This window comes from Natator depressus, chromosome 25 (genome assembly GCF_965152275.1).
Source record: "Natator depressus isolate rNatDep1 chromosome 25, rNatDep2.hap1, whole genome shotgun sequence".
NCBI lineage: Eukaryota > Metazoa > Chordata > Testudines > Cheloniidae > Natator > Natator depressus.
In genome coordinates, this window is record NC_134258.1 from 12,877,133 (window position 1) to 12,893,259 (window position 16,127).

At 42.2% G+C, this 16,127-nt stretch overlaps 1 protein-coding gene across 18 annotated transcripts in view; it reads left to right on the top strand.

Moving 5' to 3' along the window:
* Positions 1–16,127, top strand: part of GNG7 (G protein subunit gamma 7) — a 142,796-nt gene that overhangs the window by 29,214 nt on the left and 97,455 nt on the right. For 13 of the 18 annotated variants that reach the window (XM_074939573.1, XM_074939587.1, XM_074939586.1 and 10 more), the window contains one exon: positions 7,609–7,685. The exons of the other annotated variants lie outside the window; for them this stretch is intronic. The gene's annotated coding sequence lies outside the window, so the exon portion shown is untranslated. The remainder of the gene's footprint in view (positions 1–7,608; positions 7,686–16,127) is intronic. 18 annotated transcript variants of the gene reach the window in all.

The window sequence follows — 16,127 nt, forward strand, 5'->3', positions numbered from 1 at the left end:
CCAGAATCTAGACTGACTGTAGCACACAGTTTTTTGGTTCTTGGCATCAGGCTGAAGGCTAACATAGATCATGGGGCCCCTTCTGAAAGGGGAAAACCTGTAGCCAGGTGGCATCTGGTTATTGTCCTGCAATGTTCTCCAAACTACTGCAATGTGAGTGGTCATTCTAGAAAAGGTGTCCAATGAAAGTGTTGCTTTCAGTAGGTAGTTTGGCATGGGGAGCAATGATTTCAGAAATAATCCCAGTACCTCTGGGTTATCTTCCTAAGAACATAGTTGATGTCATTTGTCACTACTTTAAACAGTGTATTCATGTCTAATCTGGACAAAACCCACTTCTAACTCCTTTAGTTTACGTAACACCAAAACTTACTGCAAAATTGCAGGTCAACTGGAGCTCCTAGCAAAGGCAAGTGAAAACACAAGAGAATTACTAAACAAACAGCTGAACTCCAGTTTATGTAGGGAGTGGGGAAATGCCAGTTTTGTGTGTGTGTGTGGTGGGGAGAGGGGTTAAGTATTTTGGGCAAACGCTGCAGAAGAGACACCAGTAAAGTTTCTAACAGGCTAGCTTTTATTAGAAGATGGCTTTGGAAAGCAGAGTTCTTTAATTCTCTGGGTGAAGTATATGGCTTTCTTCTCAAGACCATCACTAAGATTACAGGGAAAAATCTTGTTTGTTAAATATTTAACAGTTCTAGGGATTTCTGTTGTTAAATGGTGGTGTTATAACTTGCATTGCCACCAGATCCTATTGTTAGAGCTCTTGTCAACATACTGATTTGTTCCCTCCAGCCACCTCAGTAGTTTTTTTAATACCGTCAGTGGTTCTGATAAAGAAATAGACTCCTAATGCTTCTGTTTCATTGTACTGCAAGGGTCCTCATTTCACACCTGTGGATGGAGTAAAAAGATGCTAAAACCTGTCTGCTGCTTGTTGTACTTCATAGTTCAAGTTGTTGATCAAGAATTTCTATAGCGGGGGTTCTCAAACTGGGGGTCGTGAGGTTATTACCTGGGTGGTTGTGAGCTGTCAGCCTCCACCCGAAACCGTGCTTCCCCTCCAGAATTTATAATAGTGTTAAATATTTTTAAAAAGTGTTTTTAATTGATAAGGGGGGGTTGCCCTCCGAGGTTTGCTGTGTGAAAGGGGTCATCACTACAGAAGTTGTTTGAGAACCACTTTTCTATAGGATTCTGTCACAAAGGCAACTAATTTCAAGAGCTGCCTTAAGCTCTGATTCTCTTCCAAGTTCTTCCTGGGCCCTTACTTATAGATGCATTTCTACTACACCATTCACTGATCATAATGATCAATATAATATCTGTTTATGATCACTAAAACTTGATTGGATCGTCAGGCAGCTGAGACTTCCGAAACCCAGAACCATGGGGAGAACAGTGATTACTTAATGTGTAAAGAGCTTGAGAGCCTTGGATGAAAAATACTATCGAAGGGCATTATTTTATAAATAGGCTTTTTGCATGTTCAGAAAGGGTCATTAGCCAGTTTATTTCTACAAGGCTCTCACACACAATGCAGGTTTATTTTTATCCAGGTATTTTCACTACATATACAAGACTTAGATTATGTAATCACTTTAAATGCGCTTCATATATATATCTGCTTTAGCAATGCATTATATGGTAATATCCTCTAATGCTGTGTGATTTATCCTTTAATATTACAAGGAGTGAAATACTGGAATAACCTGGGATGCCTAAATCAGTGCTCTGTAGTTGTCATTGACATTTCATTGCACAGGACTGTAAATCGAATGGAAATGGATAGTGCTGTGGTATGCCTTACTGCATTATATAGGCTTTTGTTATTGCATTAAAGAAAATAAAGCAGGTTCTTTATGGCCAAGGAAAGATGCTCAGTACTCTAGAGGCATCTCCTGGCAAATAATAATATGTTTACAGATGAGTGAAGGGCCTTGGCCAGTGAGTTTCTTAGTTTATTGTTTAATGGCCAGAATGAGGCTAGTTGTACAGTGTTTCATTTTCTGGAAGTGAACCTGAGTTGGGTTAGTATCATGTTACTTTTCTGTGTTTTATTAAAGAGATTTTACACTTCTGTTGGGTTAATGCTCCTTTAATTCATTTCGTGGCTGCTTTTAGTGACCATTAAGTCAGTTTTTGCTCCCGTTTGGAAGTAAAGTCATAAAGGGAGTCAAGTGGAAAAACCAAAGGAGGATGATACATGTGGTGCTCCTGACGCAACTTCCGTTCCTCTGCCTATTACATGAAACTTTATGGATTTTCCATATATTCTTGGAGGCATAGAGCAGCAGTTTACTGTGAGCAAAATTGCATTGTTAGCTTGTTAGCTCTGTTCCAGTTCATGCTTTGTTGTTTTTGCAATCTCCAACAGCAATTTGCCTCCCCTCCGATTACCTATAGCAGTATCCTTTGGAAGATCCCACAGTAGAGAGTTCAACATAGGTACCCCATTCTTTCTTTCCAGATATTTGGGAGTCAACTTGAAGCTCCTGCTTACCTCAAGATTCCATATGATCTTTGGTGGATTTTACTTTTGATTTTATCTCTAGACCATAATTTTGAGAGATTAGGGTACAGATGAAAGGATACAAAAACCCTATTTTTCGATTTTTAGTACAGTGGTTTGTTGACTCCTTTTCCTCCAAAGCTTCTCTGGAATTACTTTCCCTTGGACCTCAGATAACTGTTAATGACACGTGACCATGTTTACCTTAGCACCCTGAGGAAAGCAGTATTCTTGTAATGTCCTCTCTCCATTTTAAACCATGGCAGTGATCTCTATCCAGACCTGTGACTGTTTCCAACTCTTGAAATTGTTTCCGGAGAACCTTCCTCCCCTGCAGTAGAAACATGGAAGATTCATAACAGGAATAAGTAAACTTCCTTAGCTTCCTGGTGATTATCACTAATGACTCCTCTGACTTTCTAAAACTTGAAATGCATCACTGTTTTACTATGTCCAGCCACCTCACTGGCTGCACATTGAGAGGTGATTTTTTTTGTTTTTTTAAACTGTTAATGATTAAAGTCGTAAACAAGGCGTCCGTCTAGGAGGCAGGAGCTGTAGTACTTGCTATCGCATGAGCTCACAGCATCTGTATTTTCTGAACTGTTGCCATGAAGACTGAGAGCCTAACCATAAAGAATGGTATTGTTACATTGTGGCCTAGCAGGCCATTGATAATGTGGGTTGTTTTTTTTGAGCCAGGACAACAGAAAGCAAAACTTGAAGAGACTTGAGAAACTGTTTTGTCGTCTGCTCTCCCCCCTCCCCCCAATAAGATGAGAGCTTGGCACTCCATCGTACTCTCCTTTGGCTACAGTTAACATGTGTTTTAACTAGTAGATATCTCTCTCCTTTGTCTGTTTGATATTCTTCCTCTTCTCTCCTTCCAGCCACCAAAACCTCCCCACAACTATAGGAGTTTTAGAGGGGGCCAGAAAGTCACCAGCATTTTTTGTCACCATGTTCTCTAGACCTGCTCAGAGTAAGCATAGTCTAGATGTCTAAAGTGGTAAAAATGCAATTGCCCTGTTAACATGAGCATTCCCACCTATGTCACCCCTGGTGGAGCAGCATCAATACCAGTGTAAAAGGAGACTTGCTGACACAGCCTTGGAGGAGCAGACAACTACACTTTAATTCATTTGTTCACACATGTAATAGGGTGCCCCTCTTCAGCAGAGGGTGTCAGTTTAGTTGACAAACATTGAACTGCATTACCCCAGGGAGGAGGACATTTTAGCACCTATTTTACAGAGGAGATTAATTGAGGTCCAAGGTCACAGGTCACACAAATCAGCAGCACAACTGGGAACAGAGCCTGGGAGTCAGAATTGCTGACCCTGTTTTATTACAGCAGATTCCCTTCCCTCCCTTTAAACTATCACACACAGCTTCCTGGCTTTTTTTCCATCTTACTGCAGTAATACTTTAATTCTTGACTCAGGCTCTGTTGTGCTTAGATGTGTCAGCTATGAGACCTGGCCAATCATGCTGTAATATTGAGACATGGGTGAGGAGGGCTGAGTTGAGAATACGTTCAGCAAATGCCCTCCATGACGCAACAAAGAAGCAGATCGGCAGAGCCCCCTCCAACCAAGACACCGCCAGCTTCCTGCGCGGTTCCCTGGATGGCGAATTCGGATGGGATGGGCGCGACATCCCTTCACTGTGGTCCCATGCTCGCAATGCCACGCGTCGCCTGGGGAAGCGCATCGGCTGCCGCTGGGAGTGGTGCGAGGAGCGGCAGGAGCTGGGAGTCCTGGTGCCGCAGATCAGGTCCGATGACAACACCATCGTCACCCCAGGTGCCGGGGCATGCTGGAGAGGACCCTGAAGGCAGCCATCCACTCGCTGTACATGGAAATCCTGAAGCGTAAACCGGACGAGGGTAAAGCCTTCAAACTGACCAGCAAGTGGGAAGCCAGCAACCCCTTCCTCGCCGGGGGCGGCTTCACCCGTTTCACCGACTGGCGGTTCATCCACCGTGCCCAGCTCAACTGCGTCCCGCTCAACAGAGCTGTCCACCACGGGAACCGAGACAAGTGTTACAGGAAGTGCGGCTACTCCCAGCGAGACCCTGCCCCACGTCCTGTGCAGCTGCAAGCCCCACTCCAGAGCCTGGCAGCTGCGCCACAGCGCCATCCAGAACCGCCTAGTGAAAGCCATCGCACCGCGCCTGAGGGAGGTCGCTGTGAACTGCGCCATTCCTGGGACTGACAGCCAGTTGCAACCTGATGTGGTAGTCACCGACGAGGCCCAGAAAAAGATCATCCTTGTCGACATCACGATCTCCTTCGAGAACAGGACCCCGGCCTTCCGCGAAGCCTGAGCTCGTAAGCTGGAAAAATACACCCCTCTGGCCGACACCCTGAGAGCGAAGGGCTACGAGGTGCAGATGGATGCCGTGATCGTCGGAGCCCTGGGCACTTGGGACCCCTGCAACGAGCGTGTGCTGCGGATCTGTGGGATCAGTCGACGCTACGCACGGCTCATGTGACGCCTCATGGTCTCGGACACCATCTGATGGTCCAGGGACATCTACACTGAACACACCACTGGCCACCGACAGTATCGGGAGGTGTGAGCCGGTACGACATCGTGCATCCACTATGGGGTAGGGACTGAGAGACTTTTTCCATTGGACCATATGAACTGGAACCATAAACTCACTGAACATTCGCAAAAAGAAAAGGAGTACTAGTGGCACCTTAGAGACTAACCAATTTATTTGAGCTTAAGCTTTCGTGAGCTACAGCTCACTTCATCGGATGCTCAAATTGGTTAGTCTCTAAGGTGCCACTAGTACTCCTTTTCTTTTTGCGAATACAGACTAACACGGCTGCTACTCTGAAACCTGTCACTGAACATTAAATCCCACCAAATGAGGGTAGATCCATCCCTATCATTGTATCCACTCATTATACTCCAAACCTGAACATAGCCATTATATGGACAACATACCCCCATATCTCAATGTCTCTACTTTGACCGGTTAAACTTTCACCCCCAATCGGGGAGATTGCAGATTATGTATTCCTTACGCCACCCGTTCCTAAACCGAATTTCGCACCCCTTGATAATCTGTACCTTATTCCCTGATAACCAGAACCTTCTATGCTTAAACTCTGTACCATTTTCTTTTTACTTCAACATTATCTTAATAAAATTATTACTCTCCCTGACTTCTCTCCCTTTTAGATATTTCATTTAAGATGGTGGATAGTTTAAAGCCACACTGTCCAGAGTGGTAAGGCTAAAAATAGCATCTTCTGTTAAATGTTTTTCTTCATTCAAGAATCCAGTTTCAGTGTCTTGTTCTCCCTTTGCCCCTCAATATCTCAGAAAATTTAACCTCTCCAGAGGGTTCCAGCCCAGGAGGAATCTTGTTGGCTAACCATTCCCTGGGAACATAGGGCTGTCATGGAAATGTTGAGGCAACTTCCTGTCATCATGTATTAAACGACTTCAATAACACTTGAAGCTGTGGACACAGTGTAAATGCAAGGAATGAAATTCTGGCCCCATTGAAGGCAATGACTCAACTCCTGTTGACTACAAAAGAGCCAGGATTTTGCTAAAGGTTTTTCATTGTAGTAGGTAATAAATTAAACACTGTTAACCTCATTTCTTGTGCAAAAACTTTTTTTCTCCTGCAAAAGCAGATATGGAGCTAAATGCTTGTAAAATATTAAACATATCTGTGATTTATATAACTAATAATTCTGGGGTCTCTGCTTCGCTGGCTGTATTTTGAAAACATGGTAGACATAGTGTTGCCTCAACCAGTCTGATTTGCGTTTGAGAAGTATCTAGACAGCTCACTTTATAGGGTACACTATATTTCTTTGTCATACTGAATCAAAGAACCATAGGGGTTGAAGGGATGCAAGGGTCATCTAGTCTAACCCCCTTGCAAGATGCAGGATTTGTTGTGTCTAAACCACCCAAGACAAATAGCTATCTAGCCTCTTTTTGAAAACCTCCAGTGAAAAAGCTTCCACAACTTCCCTAGGCAATTTGTTCCATTGTCCTACTGTTCTTTCAATTAGGTTTTTCCTGAGATTTAATCAATCTGCTATGCTGTAGTTTGAACCCATTGCTTCTTGTCCTGCCCTCTGTGGCAAGAGAACAACAAAAGAGACATGCATTTCAGCACCTTTTCCTACCTGAAAACATTCTGAAAGGTTTTATTTGCAAGTTCTTTTCTATGATTTATTAGGCTTAAATCAAATATGCACTTAGTATGTTTGCTCTGGTGAGGAAGCAAACAGGAATACTGCTGTAGGCGTGGCCTGTGGCTAAATCTTTCTAAATTCTTTTTTTCTTTTTAGGACAACGTTTGTCTTCATGACAGGCTTTGCGTTAATAGTTTTGGCTGATTTCTCTGGTCTCTTTCTCTGAAATCTTCTGTCTTACGTCTTTAGAAAAGCATAATGTGTACGTGACCAATTCCATAATTCCATTCTATATCACTTTCATCAGCAGGAGAGAAGTTCTCTGTGATACCTCAGTTAATGGCTGACTAAGCACTTGGAATATTTCTTCATTCCTTACATCCCTAACAATAGATTTAAACAACAAACAAACCCTGTATTTATGAATGATAGTTGTTTTGGTGAGGTAGCCATCTGCAGGCATAAGTGAGAATTACTTTGTCACAGAGCTCCAGCCTGCATTGATGCCAATGATCAAAGTCTCAGCCAACCACCATGAAACAGTAAGCTAAAATGTACATCATAGTTATTTAAATATTTTTGCATCATCGAAACTTAAATGGTCTAATAGAGGGGGAAAATATCATCTATCCCACACAATCTCTGCTCTATCTATGCAAAGAGGCGCTCTCTTACCCACTTGGCTAGTAGCTAATCTGTTTGTGTCCTTCATATAATAAATGCCTGCCAAGTAGGAAATACAGTATCTGGTTGGGCTCAGCATCTTTATGCTTTTAGTACTGCACAGGACATCCACTGTTCAGGGAGCAATGCCAGCTACAAAGTGTATTCAGTGCAAATGATGTTTCTTGTCAAACACGGTAACGATGTCTTGATCATTGTAAATTCTCTTCTCTTCTGTTTTTTGTTTTGTTTTTAAAGGAAAAGTGTCTTCAGTCAAGCCAGAGAAATCCGCTATCTTGGTGCTGAAAACTGTAGTTTTGACATCCTCTAAACAGGTACATTTTGTGTTACGGTACATCACAACACACACCTAACATAACTGCTGTGCCTCTTAATGACTTGTCAGTTTCTTTAATCTGTGGATCCTGGAGTTTCAAAAACTGAGTAGCTGTTTTAATTACTCCTCCCAGTGGCTTGAGGAGAGTGGTAGCAATATGCTTAGAATCCAATCAGAGAGACCACCAGGGCTGATAAGACTTGCTGCAGGTTTGTCAAACGGTGATCGTATGTTCTGTTCTGGATTTTGTTCTTTTCCCTATAAAGGATATGGGTTTAGATGGAAAGGTACTAGGGGATATCGGGCAGGGAGGAGCTGGGGAGGAATGTATGTGTGCGATTGGGGAGTGCCAGTTCCCTTAAAGGGTTATTTGCCTACTGCCCTAATCCAGATGCTCTGTGAGACACTTGTTGCAAACTTTACATAGTTGTGTATCCAGCCGATTGTTGCAGCATCTTTGTTGCAGAAAGCTGTATCTATCCCTAAAAGTAAACTTTTCAATACTCTGCACAGCGGTTTATTTGAACAACTACCTTTTGTGCTGATAGCAGTTAAACACTAAATCTTCATGCATTGTGCTCGGGCTGCACCCTAAAATGCTGGAGCAGCCATTTGCTGACGTCCTACAAAATGCATCATCCAAAGACGAGTTGTGGCTGCACTTCAGGCATCTTTTAGTCAGAAAGGATTGTTACAATTTTCTAACTTTTGGATAATAGTATGACTATGATAGATATTGGGTCTTCTAGAGAACACCAAGCAGCAGCCTGAATTTAGCGTCACAAGGATAATTGATTGATCAGTATAAATGTTTAGGTCACATCTACAGATTTAGAATTTGTTGTCTGTGAAGCCTATAAGAATAGGTTGTAGAGACTTGTTGAAGGGCACAGTGCACAAACAGCCCCTTAATGTGAAACATTACAAAAAGGCCAACTTCTGTCTCTACAAGGTGTCTACATGGCCCCTTGACCATTGTATCTGAATGCCTCACCACACTGTTGCAAGCAGGGAAACGTTGCTACCTGGGTTTTACAGACAGGAAACTGAGGCATGAAAAGACTCAGTAACTTTCCCAAGGTCGCACAAAAGAGTCTGGTAGAGCAGGAAGTCAAAACAAGGTTTCCCAAATCCCACGCTAGTGCCCTAACCCCTGCACCATCCTTCCCCTTATTGTTCCATAGAAAATGAAAAATGATGGTTCATAAAACAATAATGCTTTCCCATACCTGACTGTTTGCTTGTTAAGTCATCTAGTCCATACCCAAGAGACAATGCAGGATTGTTGAACCCTTTCTCGTGCTTTGTACAGTCTAGTGTTAAAATCTCTGTTTATGGGGTTATTTCTCTGGCAGATTGTTCAACAGGCTACTGGATTGTGCTTTCAGATTATTTTCCTGTTCAGCCTAAATTTTCCATTGTATTTTATCCCATTGTGCTTGGTTGCGACCCCCGGGGGTTGTATCCTCCTAAATTGCTCTTCCTCCTTGATGTTCATGTGTCCCCTTTTGCCTTCCACGCATTTTTTTTTTCATCGCTTAGCCAAGCTTTGGATAGTTTGTAGTGCTCCCTCAGAAGCCAATCTATCCATTCTCTGGTGGGTTTTTGTTGGGAAATACAGGGAAGACTGTTTTCAAATACTAAATATTTGATTTGCCTTTCTTGATGTGTACCCGCTTCAAATATTTCTATATAGATTACTCCTTCGTGGTCACTTTGTCAAGCAATGAATGTTTTTATCCCTTGGATCATAAAGTAGTGATATGGTGACTTAAAATACTGTTAAGGTTATTAAGTAAAACTGACCTGCCTTGTGGGTGATTCTTCTTTAAACCTGTCCCCTTCATTCAGGTGACCTATCCTCATACTGTCTTTCTTCCAAACTAAGTCCTCATGGAACTGAAAGCCAAACATAAACTAGAAATCAAATAGATTGAGCTTGTCAGCAAGGAAGTTGGAGAGGCGCTTTCACAAAACAGTTTGCTGGCTCTGACTTGCACATTCCAATACTTTTAAGAGAACAATGCCATCGGTGGGGACAAGCACACTGTCTTTTCCTGCCACTGGTAATAGATTCTGGCTTAAGACTTCTTGAATTGCCACAAGAGGGCAGTGTGTCCATGAGACTTGTGCTTTGCAGCATACAGGAAAGCTTCTGTTTAGTGCTTTTAAACTAGCAGAATCAGTCATTTGCCAATTATCTAAGAAAGATCATTGGTCCCTGGATATGTTAGCAGGCATTCGCTCGCTAAAATGAGGCCCAAGTGATGGTTGTACCAACTAAGTTTGGTTAGAGCTGTCCACGTTTGTATGACTGGCAATTCCCCCTGCTTTCTCCAAATGGTAGCAGAAATGGAGTAACTTCCTGTTGCTGTGTGTTAACAACCAAAATGTCCCCCTAACCTGCTTCACTTCAAGGGCAGAATGTAAATCAACACTTCTTTTCTCTTTTTGTTTTCCCCCTCCATTTCTCTATTGGCCACCTACTGTGCTAGAACTGATTTTGCTGTGCAGAAAATGTATCCCATGCAGCATTCACAGAATTGGAAGAGAGTGCCCTCCTGTGAGCCATAATGAAATGCTTGATTGAGTCAAAGCATAATGAAACTGAAAAAATGTAATGAAAACATTCATGGATTAATTTTCTGTTGATCACTGCATGTTGCATTAGTATCGGCTTGTCTGGCCCAGAGGTTAACATATTGTTAACTGGTAATCTCCCTAGTAGGTGCTAATTTTATAATTCCAAATGAGAAGTATATTTCAATGTATAGACACTGTCTATGTAAACCCCTGCACAGTGAAATAAAAATTACATATTCACTAGAGTGGTGAGTGGGGGGGGGGGGGGCGGCTCGTACTCTTTCTGTAGCTTAGATTCCTACCTCTGCTGTGTGGCGTTTTTTTCCCTCTTGAATTTATTCCTGAAGTAGGGCACATGTTTGAAATGTCACTGCTAGATTTGGCTTCTGTTTTCAGGATGCATTTAAGAGAACCCTTTTGTTCCATTCATCTCTCCTAGATGAATAACCAGTGCTTCATCAATGGACTCATTCAGAGCGCTCTGCGCCATGAGTAGGTCTTTAATATATAACCTTTTTTTTTTTTTTTAAATTCTGGTGATTCTTGTCCTCTTCCTGGAGTTAAATGAAGATTGCTCTGTTGCTGACCTAGATCCAGCAGAAATTATGTTGCCCTGTTCCAGTTATCACTGTTGTATCTGGAGTATTGTGTGTTCCCAAGATTCATTAAGGCATTTATCTAGTTTCCTTATTAATTGACTCTGTGAAATAGCTCATTGACTTCAGATCAGTCTCTAGAATTTAGGGCACTTGAATAATATGAAAGCACATTGAAATGAAACCTCAGAAGCCCTGTCTTGGGAGAAACGTGCAAATCTAATACAATACTGTTAACCTTGTTTCCATGTCTTTCCCTATTTGCTAAAGATATTGTTTTTTCCTTCTCAATCTCTCTTGTAATCCCTCAATTCTATATTAAAGACTGAATTTTTAGTTTCTCTAATGATGGACTAAGGTCCATTCTGAAAGTATAGCTTGGGAAGGGAGGGGCGCCTTACTTTAGGCGTAGTTTGACAATGGGTTGGAGGCAAAACAGACTTACCTCTGGTTCATTAATTTCATTACAGGAACCTGTGTGCCTTTCCATTTGGCCTAATATTTGCCAGTCTTAGTCTGGAGTGGTCACAATGCAGAGCACTGTATATACAGCCAGTCATTAGATGAGATATAAAACCTGACCACTTGTAAGTAAAGATCACATGATGCTTTAAGAATTGTTAACTTCATTGTCCCATCTAGGTTTCAGCCCTGGAATTTACAGTGTATCTTTTAAAAAGAAAAGGAGGACTTGTGGCACCTTAGAGACTAACAAATTTATTTGAGCATAAGCTTGCATGAGCTACAGCTCACTTCATCAGATGCATGATCACAAAAGCTTATGCTCAAATAAATTTATTAGTCTCTAAGGTGCCACAAGTCCTCCTTTTCTTTCTGAAGTATTTTTTATGAATAAAATTTTAATTTAAATCTCATCCATTACACAGCAGACATTTTTTTCACTCTATTAATGAAAAGCTAAATAGACATAAAATTAACTAGTTGAAAACGCACTCTGAGCTTGAACGTGTGCCAAATACAATGGTGAGTTAAACGCTTTTTTATGACGGAAATTGCAAAAGACCTTAGACTGAAGCTATTTTGCCAAATAGTGGACTGTCTTTTACTGTTTTATAACCTGGCCATGTTTTTAGTGTGTTTCTCTCTATCTTCTCTCCTCCCCACAACCCACTTTTCCCCTAAAAGGGGAAAGAAAAAGGTTGCTTTTGACGATGATGTTAGAGACTGAAAAGATCTGGAAATCATCTAGTACATCTCTTAGCCAAGGAAAGGAGTATTACTGTAACACACTTCTTCCCCTAGTTAGTTTTCCAACCAATTTGAGGAAACTGGCATCCCTGTTAATGTTTCTGAAAATAGTTTTCGGAGTTACCAGTGAAACATAAGTTCTGTTCTTTCCATGGATGCTGTGCTCTCCTGAGTGATCTGCAGTGTTAGCTATTTAAAGCCTTGGGAAAGAGCGTAACAAGATATTATTAAGCAGGGTATATAACTCCAAGTATTTACCATGGAATTAGCTTGTCTTGTTTCTTTAAAGAGTGAACTCTTGCAGATAGAATGTGGCTGTCTGCAGGGTTTATTGTGTGTAAACTTTTTTCCCTGTTGCTCATTAATAGAAAGACACAGCCTAGGAGCATGGTTTCATGGTTGTATGCTGTCTCTCATTCTCAGTATCCCAGAATGCTTTCAAAGAAACTACTAAGATACTAGCAGTGAAATGACTGAGTAAGCAAATGTGGTTGCCATCATGTGCTTGCCTTGAGCATCAGAGAGGGTGGTCTTTCTGAAGGGGTATGCTGGCTATCTCTTTTTTTTTTTTTCACCTCTTCTCCTCCTTTCTGCAGGAGCTCCAGGCTACTTAAATCTCTTTTCCCATAGCTATTCAGTCTCCAGGCAACTTCTTTATAGCACCTTCGCACTAGGACCCCTGTTGGAACCACTATGTATGCAGAGATCCCTTTCTCCTAGATGCAGGGAGCACAGGCTCATCAGGCTGCTCTCCCTGTCTTCCAGCAGCTGCCCTATTTAGAATGTTTCCCACTGGCTTGCTGAGAAGCCCACAAGCAGCTGAGTGAGTCTACAAAAGCAGGTGTGACTGGAGCTTAGTAGCATATTTCTTGGTTGTTTGGTTCCTGCAGATTTCCATCTCTGAATATTGATCCCTTGATATATGGATTACTACAGAGCAGTAGAAGAGGAGAGAGAAGGCCACCTTTTTGTTTTCCTCAATCCCTAAGCCTTCCATTTTCAGGAATCCGTGATCGTACGAGCCAGTTCCCAGAACAAGCTCCCTAACAACTTCACAAATGGCAGCTTGCTCTAGGATCTGACGTGTGCAGAATGGCTGTGGCAGCTGCTGCTTACTGAGAATTCTGGATCACACGCTTGGCTTTGGAAAATGTGAAGACTTCTGGGGATGAGGAGAGATTCAAAAGTTGCTGCTCTTTTGGGGAATGTGGCGGTGGACGGTTCAGCTCCCCTGTAATCGGGGTAAGCGCACCAGCCACGCAGTGTTGGCTGCCCGTCCAAACCTGTCTGACACTGCTGATTTTAATCGACTGGGCTGCTTAGAAAAGGGACATGATTTGTAACTTGGTTGGCCCCTAGATTGCTATCCAGGCACTACATACCAGGATTAAAAAGAGCATTCTTATTGTCCAATTAAGACAATTGTACGTGGAATATCTCTCCTGAGCAACTACTCCTTCAGTAATGCATCCCCCGCCTTTAGACTTATGTAATGCTGATGTAACCATGGAGTACAAAGTCCTGGTATTGGCCTTGGGCTAGTGACCTTCTAGCCCAGAAGTGAATATTCCAAGGTGAGCCATACTGACATCCAAATGGTTACCTCACATACAAAATTGCAGTATTACCGTGAATCAAAATCATGTGAGAATGTGTCCTGGTGTCTGAGTCAATTAATTGATATTAGTGGTGCTTTAATTAGCCTATTGGTACACTATGTAACATGTCCCTAAGTTACTTGATTAGTGATGTAGCAAGTGAATCCTATTTGCAACTAACAAGTAAACCTCTTGCCATCTGACATCTTCATCTTCCATGAGCTGGTACCTATTACATCTCAATGCCTGCAGCATTGTCCAGTGGCTGGAGCACTAGGGAGTTGGGAGACCTAGGTTCCATTTCCTGCTGTGAACTTGGGGAAGTTACTTCACCCTCGTTTCCCCTCCACTCTGTCTACTGTAAATTCTTTGGGGGCACGTACTATGCCTAGTGCAGTGGGCCTTTGATTTGGATTGGCACTTGATGCGATTGTGGTGCAAATAATAAACTGATTCACCATCTGTGCAAATGGCCGTTGTATACAATCTGAATTTGCACTAAAACATAAGCACTAAAACTTCAATTCATAATACTGCTGTCGAGCTGTTTTGCTGTTGTGAAACAAGCTGTCCTGCCACGGGGCTGGGTGGAGTGCCTGTAGCTGGAGTCAGTGCAAAGGATATATTACCAATTTCGCATGGTCAAAAAGAATGTCAGCCCTATTTTCCCCTCTCCTCCCCCCCACCCCCCCCAAATTGTGAGATGTAAAAATAAAAGGGGATGGTGGGAGGTTTTTTTTCCTGTCGGCCTTTTTGGTCTTTTAGGTTACGTTCAGGCCCATTTTCAAGCTTTTTTTTTGAATCCACAAGGGCTAGAAACTTAAACCAACCCCCCAAGATTCTTTCATTACAAGATTCCAGAAGGCTGAGGCTTTAAAAAATAATAAATAAATAAATAAATTGCAAATATTGAGGCTTAACAAAATCCCAAGATAAAAATCAATAAAATCACAAGACTTTGCAACAGAGATCTCCTGCATTCAGTGTGAGGGCTGCGATTAAACAGTGAGTGCTGCAGTTCATATACTGGTGGTCCATTTGCCTTCCTGCCTCCCTTTCACCAGCTAAGAAATGATGAGAACAACCAACATAGCCTGACGAACTAAACCAGGAGTGCACCCAGTGCAGTTCATCCTCTTCGCTCTGGGATTTTTGTTTTTCCCTGCAGGGCTATTGGCAATAAACAGGATTTCTTGCTGTCATTCATTCTGTTCTTAGTCAGCTTGGTCACATTGCATGATGTCTCGTGCTTTTTTTACCTTTGCACTGGGAGTGATGGTGTGGGCAGGGAGGGAGGGATTGTTTCAGCAATCCGAGGTCAGGCTTGTTTTCTCTCTTTCTGAGCAGGAACAGGCTAGCCCCTGGAGTGGAATTCTGCAAGCCCTGTAAACAAAAGGCTTATTTCTATGGAAAACCCCAAAGGTGGCGCTCTGTTTATCAGGAAGATTTGAAGAGGGGTTAGTATTTCTGAGAATTGTTCCAAATTATGCTAACTCTCTCGTCCCTAGATTTTTTGTGTAGGCTTTTGGACTGAATATGCATGAAGATTACAGCAGCCACACATGTTATTAATCAGCCCTGTGTTTAGTATCTGACAGTGCTTGCACTGTTTACAAGTCAGTGAGCGAGCTTTTATTCAGAGTAAACAAAACAGCAGTTTGTGACTCTTAAGGCCCACTTACAAGAATTTGACTTTGCTAGATGTGTGTTACCTGGTTGACGTATCTTGAAAGGACACATGAAGCTAGTAGTCCAAACATATGGTTTGCCAGCTGATTGTAGGCATGTACTGCCTTCCCTCTTCCTCATGAATAATGAATATAACCTCTATACTGAGGAGCCCAGTGGCTTCAGTCACGTTTGGGACCCCACAGTGCTAGCTGCTGTATAAATGGTACCAGCCCTGAAGAGCTCACAATCTAAGGGACTAATTTTAAAGCCTTACAAAAGCATTTGAAAATATTGCCAAGAATCTGACCCTGTTCCTTTTTAAACTACCATAGGGAAATATTAACCAAATCTTTCCACTGCCCCTCTTCTCTCAATATGGCTTGCTGCAATTGATATGTAATAAGAGGTTTAACATTTTTTGGAAGGCTCTGGATTTTGGAAATGTATTTTCTGGGACTGGAAACTGGAGCTAGAGCAGCTGATTTAAAACCCTTAACATGCCACTTGGTGTATGGGGGAGGTTGTTACAGTTGAACTATTCCCTACATTCAGCCAGCTGGTCCAATAAGTGAATCCATACCACAATTGCATCTGCCTGCTTTGCCCTTCCTGCGTAAACTTTGGGGTCACCTCCCTTCTGCCAGTCAGATTTCTGAATAGCTTATGCATCTGCTGTTCACTAGATTAGTGGAAAGTAAGTAACAATTATACTTGTCCAAAAGATGGACTGCAGAAAGGAACAGCCTCTGAAATTGCTCTAGGGCTTTTGTAATAAGCTGGCCT